This window comes from Cervus elaphus, chromosome 10, assembly GCF_910594005.1.
Source record: "Cervus elaphus chromosome 10, mCerEla1.1, whole genome shotgun sequence".
Lineage (NCBI taxonomy): Eukaryota > Metazoa > Chordata > Mammalia > Artiodactyla > Cervidae > Cervus > Cervus elaphus.
This window is the reverse complement of record NC_057824.1, coordinates 44,054,049-44,075,229: the sequence shown is the minus strand read 5'-3', so window position 1 is coordinate 44,075,229 and position 21,181 is coordinate 44,054,049. Positions and strand designations below refer to the sequence as shown.

The 21,181-nt window shown below is 40.6% G+C and overlaps 1 protein-coding gene across 6 annotated transcripts in view; it reads left to right on the top strand.

Annotated features, from left to right (window-relative positions):
• AUTS2 (activator of transcription and developmental regulator AUTS2) overlaps positions 1-21,181 on the top strand; it is a 1,192,920-nt gene that overhangs the window by 680,475 nt on the left and 491,264 nt on the right. The gene's annotated exons all lie outside the window — the stretch shown is intronic.

Sequence of the window (21,181 nt, the reverse complement as noted above, 5' to 3'; positions counted from 1 at the left end):
GCCTGGCATGCTGCAGTCCGTGGGGTCTCAGAGTCGGACACCACTTACTGGCTGAACAGCAAATTCTTGGTGGTAGGTATTGAGGAAGAGAAAAGAAAGTGAACACTGGGAATGGATAGAATTCTTCGTACCTTTGGAATTCAAAGTCTGTTGTACCATTAAAAAAATAATTAATTTTTGATTGCGCTGGGTCTCTGTTGCTTTGCACGGGCTTTCTCTAGTTGTGGCAGGCAGGCTCTGCTCTCTGGTTCTCATTGCAGTGGCCTCTCCTGTTGCGGAGCATGGGCTCTAGGGAACACGGGCTTTGGTAGTTGCAGCACACGCGCTCAGTAGTTGACTCTCAGGCTCTAGAGCGCAGGTCCCGTATTTGTGGTGCGTGGGTTTACTTGCTCCAAGGCATGTGGAAATCCTCCCATGCCCCCTGCATTGGAAGGTGGAATCTTAACCACTGCATCAAGGAAGTCCTACTGTTCTTTTTTTATTCAGAAAATGGTAGCTTAGAAATGTCAAGTGTCTTGGCCAAAATCCAGAGCTAGTTGGAGTGTTGAGGATTATGTGATTGTGAACTTCTAGATTACTACTAGAATTTCTTCCTGGTTTTTATCTTCATGAAAGGGATTAGAGATACAGTTTTTAACTGATAGGGATTAGAAGTGGGACTAATGGCAATTAGATGGCTGTACATATGTAAATTCTTCTGTTATTGGGAAAGCAAATGAATAACTATTCTCCAACAAATGCTGGGCCTGAATGTAGGAAAACAGACTTAATTTAATAAAAGAAGATGCATTTTTGTATGTGATATCACAGTATGCTCATAAATTTCTGTCACTGATGAGGAAAATGACATTAGTCTCGCACCATCTAACAAAGGAGCTAAACAAAGCCAAAATTCCAGGGAGTTATGGAAAACAGTAATTTGCAAAAAGTCTTACACCCAAGGAGTTGTGGTATAGAACATCCAGACAAGTTGATCACAAGAGGTTTCTAATTTAAGAATTCTGTTATAAATGATCATAAGTTTATGTTTTCCTGTGTGAAAGAGAAGTTTTCCAAGGTCATCAAAAACAAATTACCAATAATGTTAAAATTTTTTTCACAGATAGTTTTGTATGAGAGGTCACTCTTCAAACTTTGGAAGCAGCTTGAATTTCCATATTTCTGTTGCAGAGATCAAGGAATACATGCCTTTAGAAGGTGTGTCTTAAAAGACAGAAAGAGACTCACAGACTTAGAGAACGAACTCATGGTTACCAGGGGGTGGGTGAGGGGAGGAAGGGGGGAGAGGATAATTAGGGAGTTGAGGATGGAGTTGTACACACTGCTGTAATTAAAATGGATAACTGACGTGGAGCTACTGTATAGCGCAGGGAACTCTGCTCAGTGTTGTGGCAACCTGGATGGGAGGGGCGTTTGGAGGAGAATGGACACATGTATATGCATGGCTGAGTCCCTTGCTGTTCAGGTGAAACTGTCACAACATTGTTAATTGGCTATACCACAATACAAAATAAAAAGTTTTTTAAAAAAATCTAGAGGTGATACATAGAGGGTGTTGGCAAGCTTATTACTTGTGTCAATAATAAGCAGAATTTCTTTGTTTTCAAATTGCTTAGAAGATTCTAATTCTTTTTCTTTCTACAGCCAGTTTGGTTTGGCCATTCATATTTGACTTCTAATGCTTTGTTTGATATAGATTCTACTGACCACAGTTTCCCTCTGATGAGAAATTAAATAACCTCCCTCCTCATTTATAGTGTGATTTAGTTTAACCTTCCTTTGTCCCTTTTTTCTCTACACCTCACATCCCAATTCAGGTATCAGATCCTTTGACAATTGTTAACCTGTCCTTCTGGGATTGTTTAGCATTAAGCTATGACTGCTGCATTTCTTCTAATAAATTAGATTCTTAAAAGAATGCTGCCTGCCAAGAAGCAAAGTCATTACATAGTGTATATTTTCAGTGCACTGCTATAAAAATCTCCTTAACCAAACATAATAGGCAGTTAAAATAAATTTGAAATAACTGTGTCACTTCTACATTTTAAAATCATTAAGCTGAAGACAAGTAGTCTAATTTTGCTCTATTTCCATTTTCCTTATTCGTATACCATGATACTTGCTCTATGAGATCACATATATATCATATATCTATAGCTCATATATTTGTATGCCTAAATACACATTTTCTCCAATAGAATATTATTCAAAATTGAATTTTCTTTCACAATTGGAAATTAGTTTTACAGGAATCAAACGTCCATCGGTTTTGTCAATCAGCATTCTTAGTTGTCATGAAGAAGAAAAATGTACTCGGCATGACCCTTTGTGGTTCCTACGTTTAGACTGAACAGTTATGTGAACAACCTGGAGAACTGTATGAAGGTGTAACTATATTTCTGTTTACTGTTGACATTATAGTTACTTTTACATCATCGATTTCAAAAAGGCATTTAAAGAGATCGGTAGGTTTAATGAAATAGGAATAAAAGTTAAGTACTAGATAAGTGAGAAAACAACTTTGAAAATTATGTATGTTCATATAGTTGCTGAGATTGTTTATAGATTTGAATCTGCAGTTCCTGGCAGCCAAGACAATGAAAGAATGTGATAATTCCTGTTTTCAAAAAAGACAGCTAGCACCTTACTTTGATGTTGGGAGTAGAATGAGAGTAAGCAATATATTTTGCCCAGTTCTAAATTCTTAGAAAAATGTGACACATGGGTTTTTTTGGAGGGAGGGTGATGGAAGGATATACGTGACAGTGTCCTCAGTTACAGATTCCTAGGAAACTCAGACATGAAAATTCATTATTTTAGTGATGGAAGTTCAGTGCATTGCAGGGAAACTCAAGGAGGTAAAGGCATTCTTCAGGTGACTATGGTTCATTCTAATCAGTAACCTTCTAAGGGTGTTCATATTTCATTCCAGTGATCAAGAATGGATTATTAAGCTTGAAAAATAAGGTGAACTGGTAGGAGAGATTCTTTTCATAAATATTAAAGAGCCTGGTAAGCTTTCTGGTATAGGTGGAAACCAGTCTACTCTCCCAGATCAGCAAGTATAAACAAAACTGTCATTCACACCTTGAAAGTATTACTGCAGAGGGTTGCGATTATTTGTGATGTCAGGTTTTACAACCTCATCAGGACTTTTCACTGATTATTTATTTGTTTGTTTTTTACCAATTTAAATTGTCTGTATTTCTGTTTATTTCTCCTGACCCACCGAATTGATTTTGTGGACCTACTGGTAGTCTTTGGATACTTCCAGAGTTAATTGTTTACTACTGTAACACCATTTATTGACATTTCCCCTTATGCCAGGCATTGTGCTAGATTCGGGGAATGTAGCAGTCAGGTCATTCTTGCCTTCAGTGAGCTGCTAGTCGAGTCCAGGTTCCCCTGCTATCTGAGCGTAGAGCATTCCTATGAAAACTCTCGTTAAGTCCAAATGGCATAAAGAAGTAGTTACCTTAGGACACATCCTTCTAACACGTGGACAACATGAGTCGAGATGGACCAGACATGCTCAGGGACATGGCTGAAATCTCTGAAAGCTGGATGCTGAGGCACTGAGTGTAGTCCCTGGGGACGGAGCTGGGCAGGGCCCCTCTTGCTGCACAAAAAACCCCGAAAGCTATTTTTGCTTTCCAACTTTTTTTTTAAACGTGAAAAATCCTCTTTGGATTTCATTCTGTTAGCAAATACGGGTAGTGACATGAGTCCTTCCTAAAAGTGAAGTGGTATCAGGCAAACTTTAGAAAAGGAGAGGATAAGTATACTCTGGTTCTTTTATGTTTTAAAACTTTTTATTTTGTATTGGGGTGTAGTCAATTAACAATGAATGTTGTGATAGTTGCAGATGGATAGCAAAGGAACTCAGCCATACATATAGCCATTGTCCCTCAAACTCCCCTTACACCCAGGCTGCCGCCTAACACTGAACAGAGTTCCACGTGCTATGCAGCAGGTCCTTGTTGATTATCCATTTTAAATATAACAGCATTGTCCTTTGGTTCTTAAATCTCTTGTTCATGTCATGTACATATACAGTCATTTTATCTGCACAGAGTTTCCTTACTGTAAGTCTTCACCACCCGCTCTGTGTTCCCACCAAAATGTGTGTTTGAAAGTGTGGTCTTACTCAATCTCACTCACCAATGGGACTTTCGATCTTAGAGTTTCTTAGCGATTGTGTAAAAGCGTGTGTATATTTCAGGAGTCAGAAATGATTAAAATGTTTCAGGAAGCACCCCCTCAGCCCCAATATCTTAGATGTGTCGCCAACTCAGCAACCACAGTATGTTTCTTTCTTTTAAAAAAGTACACTTCATAAAGTAGAATAGAGTGCTAGTTTGAACTTTGAAATGACGGAGGAAATACATGATTGGGATGGAGATTATCGTGGACTTTGTGAAAGAGCAGTAGCAAATAAAACATTAATTCTTCTTTCAACTACTTCCTTTTTCTTTAGTTCTGGTTGTGAGATGGTTACCTTCTAGTCAGAGAAGGAATTAAAAATGCTCTGTGAGTAAATGGTCTTAAATTGTTCACTTTATGTTATGCCACCTAAACCTAAGTGAAATGAAGTGAAAGTCACTCAGTCATGTCTGACTCTTTGCAACCCCATGGACCGCAGACTGCCAGGCTCCTCTGTCCATGGAATTCTCTAGGCAAGAATATAAACCCAAGTGGTGCCCCTCTAAATGAGGAAAATTCTTATTAACCCTCAAGCAGTGTTCTATTACAGCTTCCCCAATAGCTCAATGGTTAAGAATCTACCTGCAGTGCAGGAGACACAGGAGACGTGGGTTTGATCCCTGAGTTAGGAAGATCCCCTGAAGGAGGAAATGGCGACCTACTCCAGAATTCTTGCCTGGGAGATCCCATGAACAGAGGATCCTGGCAGGCTACAGTCCATGGGGTCACGAAGAGTCAGACACGACTGAGTGAGCATGCAGCATCCTATTCACAGAAGAAATACACCACTGTTGTCAAGCACTTTATGGGTAACAAAGTTCTATCACAGACACATTATCTTCGTTTTGTAGACACAATTGTACATGTTATTCTCTTTTCTGCTTAGCAGGCACCTTCATATCCTTCAAGAATTCACACCAATTGTGCAAAGGCCTCTTGAGAGCCCTTTCTGAGCAGATAGATGGTCTCTTTCCTGTTCTTGCACAATCTGCTTACCTTATTATAGCGCTGATCTCATCCACTTGGTTGTTTGCATTAGTATCTCCCCCTTAGACTGTGAAAGGGAAAAAAGGGAATGGAAGCTGTGTATTCTTTATTTCATTTCCTGGTGATTCCTAAGTGAATATTTTGGAGGCTCTGCAAATGGTGGTGGAATAAATACTGCAGGGTGTGGTGGTTAGGAGAGTCAGCCACTCTATCCTCAGGGTAGTGTTCAGTTAGTAGTAACTCAGAGTAGAACTTCCTTGGTGGCTCAGACCTTAAAGAATCTGCCTGCAATGCGGGAGACCCCAGGTTCAGTCACTGGGTCGGAAAGATCCCCTGGAGAAGGGAATGGCAACCTATGCTCCAATATTCTTGCCTGGGGTATCCCATGGACAGAGGAGCCTGGCAGGCTGCAGTCCATGGGGTCACAAAGAGTTGAACACGACTTAATGACTAACACTGACTGACTGACATAGTGAAACTTAGATCTCCTAACTCCCCATTTTTATCACTTTATTTAGTTTTTCAATTAGTTGGGAAAAGCTTACTCATCTGAAGACCAGCCATTCACCATCTTATTCATATTATTCTACAGAAATGTCCCATGGTAAATATGAAAGATGAAGGACAGTCCTTTGTGAGTCAGAATGAAGACATTTCAGTTCCATCCCCATGCCTGAACTCTTTTGCCATGTGAAATGACAAGTTTGGTGTAAGATACATGAATGATAGAGCGTTTCATTCACCCTGAATATCTTTTCTCCCAGTCCCACTTGGCACGTTACCTGTCATCCTGTGAAAGTATGCACTGCTGGGTCCATCTCAGGGTCATCATTCCTTCCACATCCTTCTTGCCATCAGAGCATCTGGATGGTTCCCTGTCCCCACCCCCACCCCCTCCCTCAGTACATCGTCCAGCTGAAAGTCAGGTGCATTCATTATAGTATGCTCTAATGACAGTGTTGCATGTGTACCATTCTGTTTACCTCTCTTGGAGCACTGGAATTTGAATGACCAGTGGATTGAAGCTCTGCATGGTAGAGTGTTAGATGTTGGATGCAGACCGTAAAAGAAGATGCTTGCAGGCCAGAAGACGTTCCTGGCATGCCTAAAACTACCCTGCTGGGGACTATTCCAACCTGTGATTAACAAACCTTAGTTATTTGCTAGTTAGTCTCCACACGCCGCAGTAGGGTATATATATGAGGCACAATACAGTGTTTATGTGAGAATAATGTAGATTATTTGAATCCAGGCTGCAGAACCTACCTGAAAATGAGTTTTATAGTTTTGTGTGATTGCCTTTTCTTTGTGTTTGCATAGAAGGCATTACGTAGCTGGAAGATGATGGCAATTATAATTTATTATGCTGTAATTGTTACCTAAATGTTTTTGAATAAGCAAAAATCACATCTGTTTAGGAGTAAGTTGCACAGCAAGAGAATTCCCTTTGAAATGAATGCCGTGTTCTCATATTCTGTAACTGTACACATAAAACAACATATTTATTTCCCCACTGAGTCCATTACATTCCCAAGTCAAACTGCATCCTCTCTTCCCTTCCCATATTAAACCCTTTGATTTAATGGAGGTTTTAACTACTGGTTCTTTAGGGAATTTTCAGTAGGCTTTGCACAGATTAGGTTATTGGAAAGTATAGTTATTTGCTTGTAAAGTGGCAGTTCTGTGTCAAAATTGATTTTCTCTGGAGCTGCAACAGTAAAAAAGATAAGCTTCTGCTTTGCATCCAAAATGCCCTGATGTTCCTACCATGATAGTTTTCCCCTTGCTTCTTGCTCAGCACCATTTGGTTGCAGGCTGGTTTGGACAGCCGCATGTGAGCACATGTAGCCCAGAGGATTTTGATATCCAGTGGTGATAATAGACAAGGCCTCTTTTCCATTCTGGTTGCCACTGGTCTGTGACAGCTAGTGTTCTGGGCATGGTGAACATAGTGTTTCTTCCCTTCTCCATTAAATAGGAATTGCATAAGCCTGGAATGGCTTTGTTTGTTCCACAGAAATGGAGCAGTGGAAATAATTGCCTTGCCATGCCCAAGCTAACAGGATTTATCTTCCGTTATAGATCTGAAAGACATCTGCAAGAAAAAGTTTACTCCTCTAAATTTACTAGACTACTCACTTAGGAATGACTTCACTGTGTCAAAGAGAACAGTCATAGCTGGTGGTATAACCTACCTAGAAAAGCGTTGATAGCTAGAAAGATGAAGAGTAAAGTATATTCTCCCCACTCATAAAGTAGAATTTGAATATATGAAAATAATAGGCAAGCTTATTTTATTTTTTGTGTCCTTACTGCAAGTTTGGGGTCAAGATGGGCTTTAATCATTGATCTCATGTCCTTTTATATAGAGCATATCCCTCTATCTGGTAGCCGCCAAGAAAGTATCTTACTCTGGTCAGAGTCAGCCTGGTGACTAAGATTTATCCATCTGTTCTTCCTCAGCCCTGGTGGAGGCTACATACTTGAGTATCACTTGGGTATATTGTCCTCTCTATGTTGTTCTAGGATGCTGACTTCTACAACTCACTTTTTAAATTTTTTAATTTTTCATGCTTGTTGCATTGGGTCTTCATTGCTGCCCATGGGCTTTCTCTAGTCGCGCAAACGGGCCCTGCTCTTTGTTGCAGTGCGCGGGCAAACGGGGCCTGCTCTTTGTTGCAGTGCACAGGCTTCTCTTGTTGTGGAGCACAGTCTCTAGGCACGTGAACCTCAGTGGTTGAAGCACACGGGCATGTAGCTGTGGGCTGCAGGTTTAGTTGTTCCAAGGTGTGTGGAATCTTCTTGGAGCAGGGATTGAACCTGTGTCCCTTGCATTGGCAGGTGGATTCCTAGCTACTGTACCACTAAGGAAGTCCTATTCTTCACTTTTTAAAAGAATCTCAGTTCTGTCTCAGGTCAGATGCCCTTGATAGAATTTTGCTTGTTTTGCTGTCGTGTTCTGGGCTTGGAGCTTCAGTTTGCATCCTGAATACCTTTACAAGCTGCATGTTTCCTGCAGTTAAGTCTTGGTCCCTTGACGTGGATCATCAGAATGTTACTGGGTTGCCTTTGTCTCCAACTCAGCTTTTCCAGCTTCTGAGTCTGGCTTTCACTACCTGCTCGTAGGCAGTGATCCCAGTTCATCTTCATGAGATCTGAGCTTTCCTTAAGGTGCTAGTCTCAGGTGTTGATGGATCTGTGAAGGTATAAGACTTCAGGCTTAGAAGGATCAAGAAGAAAACCAACCAGGCTTCACTATTTATTTTTCAAGTTTTATTTGGTGGCCTGATAGCTCACAATATAGATTAAAAAAAGAAAAGTTTATTATAGTTGATTGACAGTGTTGTGTTTCTTTTGTACGGCAGAGTGAATCAGTCATGCATATACATTTATCCACTCTTTTTAAGATTCTCTTCCCATATAGGTCCATATACAAATTTGAAGCATTGAATCAAGACTCCTAGAATTTTAGTTTATCTTTGTTCTAGCTCTTTCTTTATAGTTCATTCACATAATCCCTCTATTCGTTCTTGTATCCAACAATCCACATGGTAGTTAACATACACTCTTGATAACTTCTAGTGTTTTAAACACTTGGGATAGAAAAAAAAAAAGAGTAAGACATGCACCTTTCCTTTGCAAATGACAAAACTAAAACTCTTAAGACCATTTGCTGTTTGCCTAGTGAGCCATGCAGGTAAGATATGGCAGAGTGGAGACCAGAACCCATTTCTAGATGGATCGTCCCCATTTTATTTAAGTCAGCTCTCCTTAGGCCTTTAGGACTCCTGTCTTCAAGTTACTTGTAGTAATAAATTTCAATTCAGCAAACATTTGTATTTTGGGAGTATCATGTGGGTGAAGAATTGGAGAAAACTGATGGAACTAGAATAGCTTTCATGTTTAAGTTCCTTAGATAACCTGTCTGTTGCTTTGCCGAACATTTAGGTATTCTTATTTATTACAGTAAAAGTGAAAAATATATTTTTATATTTCCTTTGAGTAGATAAAATGAAGAACATCTTCATCAGCATATTCTATATATAGTTTTGTGTCCTGCCTTCTTTAACATTATGTAATCAGCATTTTCCCACATCATGAGATATTTTTCCAAAACATAGTAATTAATAAATATATGTTCTTTCAAAGTACAAGGTTTACTTAACTATTTTTGTGTATATATTTAACTTTATTTTACATTTAGATTTTTAAAATAATTTTTTTACCCTATCACCATACAAATCATGCTGAGATGAACCTCCTTGCAGTAAATCATTATAGATATGTCGTTATTTCCTTAGGATAAATTCCTGTGAGTGCTATTGCTGCATCAAAGGAAAAGAATGTGTTAAGGCTGTTGATTTGTGTTGCCCTGGGTTTACATTTAATCATTCCTTGTGTCATTTAGAATCCAAAGCATTGAATCCTTATCTGAATTGCACCAATGTATCTAGTATCTTGAGCTTAGGAAAGAGTGCTCTTTGGCCAAATATTAGCCAGAAAACTGCTTTCCAGGAACACAGAGTCTGCCTGCAATGCAGGAGACCCGGGATCGATCCCTGAGTCAGGAAGATCTCCTAGAGAAGGGAATGGCTACCCACTACAGTATTCTTGCCTGGAGAACTCCATGGACAGAGAAGCCTGAAGGGCTACAGTCCATGTGGTTGCATAGAGTTGGACACAACTGAGTAACTAACACTTTGGTTTTCCAGTGGTCAAGACTCCGCGCTCCCGATGCAGGGGGCCCAGGTTTGCTCCCTGGTCTGGGAACTAGATCCCACCTCCCAATACTAAAGATCTCACATGCTGCAACTAAGACCTGGCCCAGCCACATAAATAAATTAAAAAACAAAAACAAAACTGCTTTACAGCAAAGAGGTCCCCTTCATGGCTCAGCCTCCTGTTGAGGGAGGTCTCAGAGAAAAGAGAACATTTGGGCTAAGTCTTGCAGTAGTTGAAGCTCAAGAAGTTGGAGTTGTGAAGAGGAAGTTGAATTTTCCTAGCAGAACAAACAGGGTGTTCAGAGGGAAGATTTTATTAAAACTATACAGAATTTAGAGTGCATCTATTCCAGTGGTTATCGAATATTTTGAACCTAAGAAATATTTTTTCAACCCAGATCTTCTCTAGCACATCAGTATTTCAGACTGATCAGTGGGCAGTCTCCAGTTAAATCAGACGGGGATGTGGGAGCTCAGAATTGGGGGTAGAATTTCCATTTCTCATTTTCCCTTGAACTTCCCTGTGCAAGTCCTGGGACACACCTATGAAACCCACGGCCTCTTTAAATAACAAATTTAAAACCAGTTACTCCAGTTTGAAGTTGAGAACACAGAGACAGAACATGACTTCCTCCAAGTCAGAACTGGTTCCAGAATAGCAGCCCAGTGCTTTTTCTCTGCCCTAAAGGAAATATTCCAGTGCTTTTACCCATCCATACTCCTGTGAAGGTTGAAAGCTTATTTTTACTTTGTTAGGTTATGTGTTGTTGGAAGGCCTCAAGAGATTAATGTATGTATTAACTTATCTATAAGATGTTTCCTCAATCCATATGAACCATGTCAGACTGAGACTCAAAGGATCTATTAAATTATATCCAGATTCCTATTAAATCACAGCACTAGCAGGAATACCTGGGCTCACCTCCTCCTTAACCCAAATTAACACCTGCTCTTAGTGGTCTCAAATCTAAGGCAGGTTCCTAAGGTGAACAAGCGACTGGGAAGACAAGAGAGAAGAAATTAAAATAAATGATAGAGTGACCTTCTCACACCACTCATGGTTTCTCAATTAACCAAGAGCCAGCCAGCTCCACGTTGCCGTTCTTTCAGTAATAGGTTTCACCCTCCCTTTTAATGCCAGCCCACACGGGTGCACATGCATACACACACTTTGCTAATCAGATTGGCAGCAAATAGAATTAAAGCATTAAGGCAATTAAGCAATTCTTAGATAACATTTGATCAGTTCAAGGAAAATGCAAATCATGCTTCTTTTAGAGAAATAAGTTGATGAAAAGTCATTTTGTGTTCCATAATCTTCATTAACTTTTCTTCCAAATAAAGATTGCCATGTTTTAGGCTTTGAGCTGCACAGATGGAATGGAATTTTTTCACTTCTTTGCTCCACTCTGTTCATCCTTTTGTCACACATCACGTTTTTCTGCCTCCACACTCCTTTGGCACCTTTAGGTAGACTTACCTCCAGTGTCTTCTTCGTGCCTGAAGGCAAACTTTGTTAATTTCCTCTGACAGGTGATGATGACTCATGTGTCAAACACCTCCTCAGACCTTCCGTTCAGACTGCATCCTTGGCAGCATCCTGAAATGATCACGGTGGGCTACTCTGCTGTATATGGCTGCGGCTCCTTCCTCTCAGATCCCTGAGTTCAAGGTCTCTACTCTCTGACAAGCCTGTGTGAAACACAGTACTGCTCCCCAAAACAGGTGCTTGGAAGTGAGTGTGCAGGCTTTGCATTTCCATTGCTGGGTTTGTACGAGGCATCCCCGAGGGTGCAATCTGCACTTGCCGCTGGGTTCCACACCCTCAGCGAGAAAATGAGGAGCCAGCCACCGCCCCTGTGTCCTTCACCCCAGCCCCTTTTCTGCTATATCTCCAGTTTCCAAACCCCCTGGGCCGTCATCAGTTAAGGAGTCTTAAACATATTTATATTTAAATCAGTATCTCCAGTGTTTGGCTTAAGGAGTTTTTGTTTTTGTTTTTCTGGTTTGATTTGTTTTTCAGTCTTTCTATTTGATTATAGTGAGCAGTCAGTCTTTATAAGACTTGAGTCTGGAGCCATATTGGTCCCCCCACCCCCACCCCATAAATTAAAGACTGTAACAGAGATGACATATAATCTGTCAATTATATAAAAATCACTTGGGTCCAAAAGATGTTACGATTTCCTTCCTTATAAGGAAAAGTAGGACTCTTACATGTCAGGTCATTTTTTTCAACCCCATGGACTGTATAGCCCACCAGGCTCCTCTGTCCATGGGATATTTTTTTTCAGGCAAGAATGGTGGAGTGGATTGCCATTTCTTCTTCAGGGGATCTTCCTGACCCAGGGATCAAACCTGAGTCTCCTGCATTGCAGGCTGATTCTTTACCATTGAGCCATGGGGGAAGCCCTCTGTCAGGTCATTTTATACATAGACACGTACACACAGGTATAGCATGCTGTATCATACACGTGTATTTATGTCTGTATGTTTTTTTGTGTGTTTTAATGGTTTAGAGGCAGATCAAATATGAGAGGCAGTTGTTGAATAACATTGTAGCCTAGGACATTATATTAATACATCTCCTTTTCCATGTTAAATGAAGTATTGTAACAAACTCTCATCCAGCAGGACACCTGTCCGCAGACTTTTATGAGTGTTAATATATACACCAAGGGAGGACTTCCCTGATGGCCCAGTGGTTAACAATCCACCTTCCAGTGCAGAGGACATAGGTTCAATTTCTGATCAGGGAACTAAGATCCCACATGCCACAGGGCAGCTAGAGCTGCTCGCTACAATGAAGAGTCAATGCAGGAAAAAAAAAAAAAAACCAGGAAAAAATGTAAATTCTTTTCAGGAATGTCACCAGTGTCTTTTCAGTACAAAGCAGCCTTGCATGCGTGCTGAGTCATGTTCAACTCTTCACAACCCTGTGGACTGTAGTGTGCCAGACTCCTCTGTCCAAGGAATTCTTCAGGCAAGAATACTGTAGCCATGCCCTCCTCCAGGGGATCTTCCCAACCCAGGGATCCAACCCGCATCTCTTACATCCCCTGCATTGGCAGACGGATTCTTTACCACTGGTGCCACTTGGGAAGCCCACAAAACAGCCTTGAAGTTTACTAATTTACTCGCCACTACATGGGAGTGGAGAACACATCTTTTTGACATTTTGGGGATTCTTATGAGCTACCTGGAGAAGGAAATGGCAACCCACTCCAGTATTCTTGCCTGGAGAATCCCATGGAGGGAGGAGCCTGGTAGGCTACAGTCCACGGGGTCACAAAGAGTTGGACACGACTGAGTGACTTCACTCACTTATGAGCTACTATTGAAGCCATCAAGCCAGAGTGCCACCAGTATCTTAGGGAAGAGTGATATTTGGGGAAGCAGTTGAGCTCAGTGTTCCAGGAAATATTTGTCACCTATTTGTTGCTATACACATGGGCTAAGTCTTTAGAAAGACTTCTGGGGTGCACTTGTGGAAAGTGGACACATAGTGTCCTCAGCAATATTGTAAAACCGTATTTGTTTGGTAAAGAAATAAGTGAGATTATAAAGGATCTTGCAAAGATCGAAAGGGGAGGTTTAATTGTTTTATGTTTAACTGGCTCTAAGAGAAGCAACTTGTTAAGTTCTTTAAAATGATAGTTGGTCTTCTTTCATTAAATTTGTCTTCAAAGATCTTTTAGCTGTTAGTTAGAATTACATTTAGGACTTCAGGATAATTCTGTATTCCTTTTTAAAAAAAATTGTGTGTATGAGCATTTAGACTTTAATTCAAGCTGAAGTTTTCCACAGGTTGGTCTAAATTGCATTTTATTTGTGTGCATAGTTGTGTTCATACTAATTTACTGGAGTATGAAGAAGGGAGGGAAAGTCAGCCAGTGTATTACATTTCTCTTTGCAATCATTTCCCAATGAATGTTTGCTTAAAAGAGGGAATCATAGATGTCAAAGGCTATTATTGGTCATTAGTACATAAAATCTTTATCTTTCATTTTATAATTTGGTATCAAATTTCAGACTTGGTACTCCTTTTGTTTGATTTTTACTCATCTTAGAGGCATAACATATTTCAGCACGTGTTGTTCTTTCTTACTGAGTTTCCATGGCTCAAGAGTTTTTTTGTTTTAAAATATGGTACAAAAAGAAAATAGTCATCCTCCTAAACTTGTAAAGCTGAACCTTTGAGAACATGAGGCATTTGTGAGCTTCTAAAGAGGAGACGCTGTGTTTTCTCTACCTCTGCTTCCGTCCTACCTGCCTCTCCACGATGTTATAATTTTATAATTAATTTTGTCAATGTAGGTAATATTGGGCTTACATTTTAAAAAAATTCTTAATGGATGATGACATTCAGCTATCAACATACATTGTAAGCCATCTGCCATACCAATTCCCAAATGGAGAGATTGACAGACACTTCTAATATTTATTTATGGAGCTCCAGTGTTTGAACGATGCCCTGGAAACCAAAGGCATCGATTAAGTTTATAGACCTCACAATAAGTCACAGTTATGCTAAACTGCACTGAATTCTATTACTTGTTTTGGTGTTTTAGTCAATGAAGGACACCATTACTTTCAAATGAATATAATTACAACCACCTGTATTCTTGAGTTAATTTAATACATCCTTTCCCTGTCCTTTCTGTCTTCTAAGACTTGATTTCTTTCTGTCCCCTCACCAATGTCCTCCCCTCCATTCATTCATCCACCCCTGTGCAGTGCACTTTCAGTAATAAAACTGCCAGATTTTGTTAGGTGTTTGTTACTTTAAAGACAGCCAAACCAGGGTCCTTGGTTAAGAACACAGATGATCAGATGATGTTGGTCAGTCCGTCTTGGCTCATCCTTTTTGTGTCCACAACCTGACATTCACTCCCCAGGAAGCCTCAGGAGAGAGTTGGGGGGCGGGGCTGTGAGTGAAGGAGTTGGCTGTGTGTCTGCCCACACCCTTGTAGTGACTCGACCCTGTTCTCAAGAAGATGCTTCTTTTAGCCATCATTTCCATCCTGTGCTAATATGTCCTTTCTCTTCACAAACTATCTGTGAGCCCAGACCTTGAGGAACAATTTTCTGTGAGCTCCCCTGTGGCTGTGGGTTTATCAGTGAAGCTGCTCTCACCTAGGGGTAGATTCTTTGGGGGCAAAATGCTTCTTTCCTTGAGTTCAAGGAAACCTGTGTAACACTCACTCCACATGGTCAAGGACCCTGCAACGCTCACGTTCATAGTCCTGCTGCCAGGCGCTCTGCCGAGCAGGGCAGGCCGGCTCAGGGCCGTCCATCCACAGGCCTCCCCTCTCGCTCCCCCAGGCACCCTCCGTGCATTAGTAGAGGGCGGCAGAGTTAGTATTGCCTTCCCCTCCATCTGATCAGGCTGGTGCTTCTCCTGTCCTCGTGAGGCTTCTGACCTTCTGTGATGCCTTTTGCAGCCTCTGCCCTCCTCCCATCTCGAGGGGCCCCAGGGATCTGTCATGGGCTTGCCATAATTGCTTGTTCAAGGACAGATGCAGTTCCTGCAAGGCAGATTGGAGATCCCTGAGTGAGTCCCACCGGGCAGAAGGGAGCTAAGGTTGATTAGCAACTGGCAGATGCTGCAGTGGTACACGCAGACACACACACACCGTCCTGTTGCATCTCCCAGGGCATCCCATAATCACTGCTCTGACTCCAGGGGCTTTCCTTTGGCCACTCTGCTCTTGTTTGATTTGCTTGCACAATAACTCAGAGGAAAGACACAGACTCTATCCATTCTAAGCCCCGTGTGGTGTACAGTAGTTTTAGAGGGAAGACACCCCAGAGGAAGCTATATAATTCAGAGGTTTATAAAGGTCACAGGTCACCTTGTGGCCCCCATTTCCTCTCTAAGAAATGAGCCTTTCCATCTGTGTGGCACATGGGTCCTTATTGCCAGAAGGACTTTACTGGTATCCTGTACCCTTCATTCCTTCCCTCTTCTCAAAGGAAAAAGTACGAAACTTATCTTTTTCATCCTCATCTCTTCTCTTTGACATACCTGCTGCCATTTGCTTTTTCTCTGGGGATGTGAGACACAGGAACAGGACACATCGAGGACGTCTTTCTGCTCTAACCACACTCTGTGACTGGGCCCCGTCTCTCATCTCTCGCTGCTCTAGAGGAGACGCTCCCCGGCCCAGCATGGCACCCTCCTTAGAGCTCCGGGCATGGCATTTTGATTCCTCCCTGCAGTTCCATGCCCATCACCACCACCACAGACATCTGCTACCACTTTCCTGCCTAAAGCAAGGGAATTCCAGCAAGTCCCCCTGTGAGCAGCAGCAGGGGTTCCTGTTCTCACTTGGCATTATCCCACTGTGTCTCCTTTCCTAGACTGTTATCATAAAACCCTGGAACTTTATAGCAGGATGGAAGCTTGAAGTGTTTGTCACCCCAATTAACAAGGGAAGAAACTGAGGCCTAGGAGCCATGGCTAATAGTGCTTCCTTGGCTGCCAGTTCCGATTTAACCAGCTCCTAACTATTCCTCAGCATTTTCCTCAGTGGGTATGTCTTTTAAGGGGATTGCAAGTGCCCCACAGCAGGCAGACTTGCCCTGGGTTTTTCATTGGTGGCCAGGGCAGTATTGGCGGCCTGTAGAAATCACCCATGAACTTTTACTTGGGGTGTGGTGCATGTCTGAAATTGGAAAAGTCTGAAGATGGTCGGTTCTGAGTTGAGTGTCTTTTGAACGTCCCCTCCAGACTTCTGACAGAGAAACCCAGAGGAAGGAAAGCTGCTGTGGTGAGAGCAAGGCTGATTCCTTTAAAAAAGGTAATACCCAAAGGCTGCCTTTTAATAGAAGTTTTGAATTTGCCGATTTAAAGCAGCAGCATAGTTGCATTCTAGAGATTTTAGAAAATGTCAAAGAAAAAATTGCACTTATAATAAAACTGAGAGGTGATCACTCTTACCATTTTAGGCACTTTAGCCTTCCTTCTCTCTGCATCTCACATAAACTTTCAAGGTCATTAAAATTTTTCCATAGCTTGATTTTTAATGACTGCACAGTATCCTGTTTTATTGATAATGTCATTATTTGTCTAACCTGTTTTTAGGTATTTGAGTTACTCCAATTCATCATTATTATGATGAATAACATTGTAGTGATTATGTTTTTGAATACGTATCTCCTTGCGAAATTGCTCAGTAAGAGACAATGCACTCTTTTCAGAAGGTGCTCTCGGCTGTCATGTTTCACTCCAGTGGCCCAGTTTATGTTGCCACCAGTGACAAAGGAAGGTGCCCACTGAAGAGTCAGTGCTTTCCCTTTGTTTAAAAGATGTTTCACTGTATAAAAATCAGTCCTTATGTATGATTTATAATAATGTTCATCCACATCTTTGCATTCATAAAAATAATGAATTTGGATTCTCTCCAGTTTTCATCTTGGTAAAAAGGCACAGGTTCAGTAAGAAAGTCTGCTTGGAATTGTATTGAGTAGAGAAACATTCTTTAATTTCTTCAGTTTGTGACACAAACTAACACACAAACATTAATTAAAAATTGGTTAAAAATTTTAATAATGCAGAGATTTTGGTAGTATAACTTAAAAATCAAGCCACCTATGCTGATCTTCTTAGAGATGACCATCTGCAAGAAAGACAGACTTTAACCTATACTGTGCAAAGATAGAGGAAGTTTCTAGTTTTCTACCTTTTCATACTGCTAAAACCTCAGAAAATATGTAAAAGTCCATTGGATATATATTGTCAGATTTTGGGATATTCGTAATAAAAGATTCACACTGTAAGTGTAAAACCAGTAAGCAGAAGAGCACTGACTACATAACGAAGGATTCAGGAAGGAGAAAATAATTCTACCAGACAACCTAGGCCAAAAGAAACAAATGAGCACAAAACTTAGGCTAAGTTTCTTGCGGCTTGTACGAAACATGTATAAAAATTTGTACAAAAATATTTTTAGCCTTTATAGCTTGCATTGTATCATGTACTGAAAGGAAATACTAAAGTTTATCAGAACCAAGAAATGTTTCTTTGTCACTAAACATTGAGAAGAAATTGTAAGGAGACTTAAAACAACAGACAACAGATAGTATAATTCACAGGACTTGCAGAGAGAAAGAGAGCTAGGGAAGAAAGGAAGGAAGGAAGGAGGTGGAGAGTGAGATGGGTGATCCTTGTTCACCATTTTGTCTGTCAGTGTGAGCTCAAGGCTTAAAGTTAGACGTTAGGGTGTGGGTATTTGAAGACATTGCTGAGAGTAGCTGGACCTACCAAGTGTGTATGTCTGTGGAGGTTTGATTAAATATGAGATAGAGCCTGGAAAAATCTACTGCATGATCCTGAGACTGGTGGTTCTCAAACTTGCCTCCATCAGGGACTTCCTTGGTGGTCCAGTGGCTAACTGTGCTCCCAGTGCAAGGGGTCAAGTTTCAATCCCTGGTCAGGAAACTAGATCCCAGGCTCTGCTAGTAAGAGATTGCTTGCCACCACTGAAGATCTCGCATGCCTCAGCTAAGACCCAGCACAGCCAAAGAAATAAGTTAAAATATAAATATATATATATACACATATATATATATAAAAACACTTACCTCCATCAAAACACAGTTTTCCTATGAGCTAAGACTGAGCTATTTCACCGTCTATAATCAAGTGACGGCTGCCATTTTTCCACTGAAAGACTGGGGAAAAAAGAACAAGTCAATGGGTAAAATTATTTTAGATGTGTGTTTTTCTAATACATATTTATGGTAAGCCATAACTTCTTACATAACCAAGTAACAAATATCAAAAGAAACAACTGTTAACTCTGGATTTAAAAAAAAAAAAAGAAGCAGCACTTGTTTTGAGGAAGACCCTATCTTTCATTTGCTTTTTTTAATATGTAATGTAATCATGTGTTTTCTGAGTAAAATTGTTCCTGTTTCATATAACAAACATATTAGGCTTTAAAGGATATTCCGTAACCTTTAACACAGAGTTGCACATGATTTCCAGGTGCTCTGCCATATGAATCAGTCTGAAAGCCTTGCTGAGCATCACTGCTGGGTCTGGATGTACAAATATCCCTGATGCTGACTGGAAAGCTCTCCGTTGGCTCCTGACCTTATAAGCAGGGTTAACAAATCTGCCACTTTACTTGTAAAAAAGAAAGACTTCAAATGCATTCTTGTCCTCACAACAGGCTTACAGCAATGCTTGCAGGTAGTCATTAAAAAGTATAAGCTTGTGTGTCCACTAGACTTTTCCTTATGTGCCAGACATATGCTCTCAGCTTTACATCCAGTATTTGTAAACCTCACCATAGCCTTGCAAGATAGAGGGCATATCCTCCATCCTTCCTCAGTGGGGAGACTGAGGCACAGAGCGGCTAAGTGACTTAACCAAGACCACAGGGTTAAGAATAACAGCAGAGCAGCTTAAGTCTCTTCTCTTCACCTGCCTTCATTCCTCTTTGAGTACTGCCTTGCAGTAATCAGGATTTCCAAAAGCTATTTTGGGTCTGCACAAGTACTTGAACAGTAACTTCATTGAAGTACCATAAAATAAAGGATATAACCTTGGCCTTGACATATTTTTAGGGAGTTAACAACTTAAAAACAACAGCTGTGTTTACCTTTGAACATAACCATATCCTAAAGAGTCAGTGAGCCTTACTACTCACAGTAAGTCCCCTGGACAAGTAAATAAAGAAATCTAAATTAAGTAGTTTAGTCTTCTCTGTCTGCATGCTGCTAAAAATAATGTTTTGCTTTGACATAGAATTTTTGAGAGTTTTAGATGAGATAATATATCTAAAGCCTTTAGTTTAGCAACATAAATGCTTCATGTTTTGATGTCCATAACCCATGGGCTGAAAGTCACGTCTGTCAAGGAGGGAGTAATAATTGCAACATATGAGAGGTTTTTACTTTCAGAATCTCCTACTTTGAATCTTTGAGGAACTATGTTTTACTATCTTTGTTGATTTGTGTCCCCAGTATAGTTATTTCAAAAATAATTTTTTGAAAAGGACCTAAAATATATTTATTTGGGTAAAATTCAGTGAATATTTATTGACAGTGATTGAGACTTAGATCAGATTTATCTCAGGCCGATTTTTGCCAAGCTTTAGTTAACTTTAAGACTTTAAATAAGAATTGTGTCCAACTAGACCCCTGTGCATCAGATAGGGAGCAGCACTTGGGCTTTGTCGTTTCTGAAGAAAGAGGAAAGAGGTGAGGGAATTGTAAAGCGCATGAGTTTTTAAAAAATGTTTCCTAGGGCATACCCCATTTTGTCCATCTTAGTTCTTTGCCATCAGCATTTCTGTGGATGTACTAGGAGTGTGGTATCTTCCCAGGTGGCTCAGTGATAAAGAACCCACCTGCCAATGCAGAGGATGCAGGAGACGGCGTTCAATACCTGGGATGGGAAGATCCCCTGGAGAAGGGAATGACAACCCACTCAAGTATTCTTGCCTGGAGAATACCATGGACAGAGGAACCTGGAGGGCTGTTAGTCCATGGGGTTGCAAAGAGGAGGAGATGACTGAGCAACTGATCGTGCACATGCGTGCGCACACACACACACACACACACACACACACACACATTCGGAGTATAGAGAGAATATATCCAGCCTCAGGGGTAACGTTTAGAATATTTTAAGAGCAAACTTACCACTTTGACTCCTAAGTCATCCATTTCTCAGATGGAGACAAGCTGAGAAAGACTTATTTTTAAATACTCTAATAAAACTAGTTGATTAAAAGTATGATTAAAATTCTTCTTAGAATTAGCCCTTGGATGGCCCTTGAAGTATTAAGCTGTGATTATCAGTAAATTTTGCCAAATATTGTCACTACAGCTCTTAGTAGTGAAGAGAATTTGGTCTAAAATTAGTTAAAATTAGGCAAGCCATTTAGCACAGTGCTTTACATAGAACAAGTGCTCCATAAATATTATCTATTCTTTAGAATGGTAGTTCTCAACTAGTGTGTTGAGGCACAAGTGTACACTTTATCAGACATTCCCTGAAGTATCTGACTTCAAATTTTTTTTTAAAAAAATAATGTTCTGTATAGCTAAACGTACAGATGAAACACACCCTGATGTTTCAGTTGGCTAAAATAAGAGGTGAGAAACAAAGTGTATTGTCAAGTCTTTGCTTGCCAAATGGGGAGATTGCCTCTTGGGTCTGTAGGAGGAGGGCCCTGAACACTCTGATCAAAAAAGACGTCTGTTGAAAGAAACATGCCAGGTGGGCAGTGTGTTAATTACCATTGCTTCTTATA